The following is a 4,683-nucleotide window of genomic DNA, read 5'->3' as shown; positions in this document are numbered from 1 at the left end:
CCACAAGTGTCTGCACAAATTCAAAATCTCCCTTTTTTTCTGTAGTCACTTTTTTCACACTTGTTGCAACGAGCCTGTGACATAGCGCTCTGATATTCAGTGGGCCTCACACAATCCAAGTGTCCACTGTCCACAAGTGTCTGCAGAAATTCAAAATCTCCCTTATCCTGTAGTCACTTTTTTCACACCTGTGCCATCGAGCCTGTGACATAGCGCTCTGATATTCAGTGGGCCTCACACAATCCAAAAGTGTCCAGTGTCCACATGTGTCTGCAGAAATTCAAAATCTCCCTTATCCTGTAGTCACTTTTATCACACCTGTACCATCGAGCCTGTGACATAGCGCTCTGATATTCAGTGGGCCTCACACAGTCCAAAAGTGTCCAGTGTCCACAAGTGTCTGCAGAAATTCAAAATCTCCGTTATCCTGTAGTCACTTTTTTCACACCTGTGCCATCGAGCCTGTGACATAGCGCTCTGATATTCAGTGGGCCTCACACAATCCAAAAGTGTCCAGTGTCCACAAGTGTCTGCAGAAATTCAAAATCTCCCTTATCCTGTAGTCACTTTTTTCACACCTGTGCCATCGAGCCTGTGACATAGCGCTCTGATATTCAGTGGGCCTCACACAATCCAAAAGTGTCCAGTGTCCACAAGTGTCTGCAGAAATTCAAAATCTCGCTTATCCTGTAGTCACTTTTTTCACACCTGTGCCATCGAGCCTGTGACATAGCGCTCTGATATTCAGTGGGCCTCACACAATCCAAAAGTGTCCAGTGTCCACAAGTGTCTGCAGAAATTCAAAATCTCCCTTATCCTGTAGTCACTTTTTTCACACCTGTGCCATCGAGCCTGTGCCATAGCGCTCTGATATTCAGTGGGCCTCACACAATCCAAAAGTGTCCAGTGTCCACAAGTGTCTGCAGAAATTCAAAATCTCCCTTATCCTGTAGTCACTTTTTTCACACCTGTGCCATCGAGCCTGTGACATAGCGCTCTGATATTCAGTGGGCCTCATACAATCCCAAAGTGTCCAGTGTCCACAAGTGTCTGCAGAAATTCAAAATCTCCCTTATCCTGTAGTCACTTTTTTCACACCTGTGCCATCGAGCCTGTGACATAGCGCTCTGATATTCAGTGGGCCTCACTCAATCCAAAAGTGTCCAGTGTCTACAAGTGTCTGCAGAAATTCAAAATCTCCCTTATCCTGTAGTCACTTTTTTCACACCTGTGCCATCGAGCCTGTGACATAGCGCTCTGATATTCAGTGGGCCTCACACAATCCAAAAGTGTCCAGTGTCCACAAGTGTCTGCAAAAATTCAAAATCTCCCTTATCCTGTAGTCACTTTTTTCACACCTGTGCCATCAAGCCTGTGACATAGCGCTCTGATATTCAGTGGGCCTCACACAATCCAAAAGTGTCCAGTGTCCACAAGTGTCTGCAGAAATTCAAAATCTCCCTTATCCTGTAGTCACTTTTTTCACACCTGTGCCATCGAGCCTGTGACATAGCGCTCTGATATTCAGTGGGCCTCACACAATCCAAGTGTCCAGTGTCCACAAGTGTCTGCAGAAATTCAAAATCTCCCTTATCCTGTAGTCACTTTTTTCACACCTGTTGCATCGAGCCTGTGACATAGCGCTCTGATATTCAGTGGGCCTCACACAATCCAAGTGTCCAGTGTCCACAAGTGTCTTCAGAAATTCAAAATCCCCCTTATCCTGTAGTCACTTTTTTCACACCTGTGCCATCGAGCCTGTGACATAGCGCTCTGATATTCAGTGGGCCTCACACAATCCAAAAGTGTCCAGTGTCCACAAGTGTCTGCAGAAATACAAAATCTCCCTTATCTTGAAGTCACTTTTTTCACACCTGTGCCATCGAGCCTGTGACATAGCGCTCTGATATTCAGTGGGCCTCATACAATCCAAAAGTGTCCAGTGTCCACAAGTGTCTGCAGAAATTCAAAATCTCCCTTATCCTGTAGTCACTTTTTTCACACCTGTGCCATCGAGCCTGTGACATAGCGCTCTGATATTCAGTGGGCCTCACACAATCCAAAAGTGTCCAGTGTCCACAAGTGTCTGCAGAAATTCTAAATCTCCCTTATCCTGTAGTCACTTTTTTCACACCTGTGCCATCGAGCCTGTGACATAGCGCTCTGATATTCAGTGGGCCTCACACAATCCAAAAGTGTCCAGTGTCCACAAGTGTCTTCAGAAATTCAAAATCTCCCTTATCGTGTAGTCACTTTTTTCACACCTGTGCCATCGAGCCTGTGACACAGCGCTCTGATATTCAGTGGGCCTCACACAATCCAAAAGTGTCCAGTGTCCACAAGTGTCTGCAGAAATTCAAAATCTCCCTTATCCTGTTGTCACTTTTTTAACACCTGTGCCATCGAGCCTGTGACATAGCACTCTGATATTCAGTGGGCCTCACACAATCCAAAAGTGTCCAGTGTCCACAAGTGTCTGCAGAAATTCAAAATCTCCCTTATCCTGTTGTCACTTTTTTAACACCTGTGCCATCGAGCCTGTGACATAGCACTCTTATATTCAGTGGGCCTCACACAATCCAAGTGTCCAGTGTCCACAAGTGTCTGCACAAATTCAAAATCTCCCTTTTTTTCTGTAGTCACTTTTTTCACACTTGTTGCAACGAGCCTGTGACATAGCGCTCTGATATTCAGTGGGCCTCACACAATCCAAGTGTCCACTGTCCACAAGTGTCTGCAGAAATTCAAAATCTCCCTTATCCTGTAGTCACTTTTTTCACACCTGTGCCATCGAGCCTGTGACATAGCGCTCTGATATACAGTGGGCCTCACACAATCCAAAAGTGTCCAGTGTCCACATGTGTCTGCAGAAATTCAAAATCTCCCTTATCCTGTAGTCACTTTTATCACACCTGTACCATCGAGCCTGTGACATAGCGCTCTGATATTCAGTGGGCCTCACACAGTCCAAAAGTGTCCAGTGTCCACAAGTGTCTGCAGAAATTCAAAATCTCCGTTATCCTGTAGTCACTTTTTTCACACCTGTGCCATCGAGCCTGTGACATAGCGCTCTGATATTCAGTGGGCCTCACACAATCCAAAAGTGTCCAGTGTCCACAAGTGTCTGCAGAAATTCAAAATCTCCCTTATCCTGTAGTCACTTTTTTCACACCTGTGCCATCGAGCCTGTGACATAGCGCTCTGATATTCAGTGGGCCTCACACAATCCAAAAGTGTCCAGTGTCCACAAGTGTCTGCAGAAATTCAAAATCTCGCTTATCCTGTAGTCACTTTTTTCACACCTGTGCCATCGAGCCTGTGACATAGCGCTCTGATATTCAGTGGGCCTCACACAATCCAAAAGTGTCCAGTATCCACAAGTGTCTGCAGAAATTCAAAATCTCCCTTATCCTGTAGTCACTTTTTTCACACCTGTGCCATCGAGCCTGTGCCATAGCGCTCTGATATTCAGTGGGCCTCACACAATCCAAAAGTGTCCAGTGTCCACAAGTGTCTGCAGAAATTCAAAATCTCCCTTATCCTGTAGTCACTTTTTTCACACCTGTGCCATCGAGCCTGTGACATAGCGCTCTGATATTCAGTGGGCCTCATACAATCCAAAAGTGTCCAGTGTCCACAAGTGTCTGCAGAAATTCAAAATCTCCCTTATCCTGTAGTCACTTTTTTCACACCTGTGCCATCGAGCCTGTGACATAGCGCTCTGATATTCAGTGGGCCTCACTCAATCCAAAAGTGTCCAGTGTCTACAAGTGTCTGCAGAAATTCAAAATCTCCCTTATCCTGTAGTCACTTTTTTCACACCTGTGCCATCGAGCCTGTGACATAGCGCTCTGATATTCAGTGGGCCTCACACAATCCAAAAGTGTCCAGTGTCCACAAGTGTCTGCAAAAATTCAAAATCTCCCTTATCCTGTAGTCACTTTTTTCACACCTGTGCCATCAAGCCTGTGACATAGCGCTCTGATATTCAGTGGGCCTCACACAATCCAAAAGTGTCCAGTGTCCACAAGTGTCTGCAGAAATTCAAAATCTCCCTTATCCTGTAGTCACTTTTTTCACACCTGTGCCATCGAGCCTGTGACATAGCGCTCTGATATTCAGTGGGCCTCACACAATCCAAGTGTCCAGTGTCCACAAGTGTCTGCAGAAATTCAAAATCTCCCTTATCCTGTAGTCACTTTTTTCACACCTGTTGCATCGAGCCTGTGACATAGCGCTCTGATATTCAGTGGGCCTCACACAATCCAAGTGTCCAGTGTCCACAAGTGTCTTCAGAAATTCAAAATCCCCCTTATCCTGTAGTCACTTTTTTCACACCTGTGCCATCGAGCCTGTGACATAGCGCTCTGATATTCAGTGGGCCTCACACAATCCAAAAGTGTCCAGTGTCCACAAGTGTCTGCAGAAAAACAAAATCTCCCTTATCTTGAAGTCACTTTTTTCACACATGTGCCATCGAGCCTGTGACATAGCGCTCTGATATTCAGTGGGCCTCACACAATCCAAAAGTGTCCAGTGTCCACAAGTGTCTGCAGAAATTCAAAATCTCCCTTATCCTGTAGTCACTTTTTTCACACCTGTGCCATCGAGCCTGTGACATAGCGCTCTGATATTCAGTGGGCCTCACACAATCCAAAAGTGTCCAGTGTCCACAAGTGTCTG

This window comes from Dendrobates tinctorius, unplaced genomic scaffold (assembly GCF_039654945.1).
Source record: "Dendrobates tinctorius isolate UK_male_01 unplaced genomic scaffold, ASM3965494v1 ptg000134l, whole genome shotgun sequence".
Taxonomy (NCBI): Eukaryota; Metazoa; Chordata; class Amphibia; order Anura; family Dendrobatidae; genus Dendrobates; species Dendrobates tinctorius.
This window is presented reverse-complemented; position numbering follows the sequence as displayed.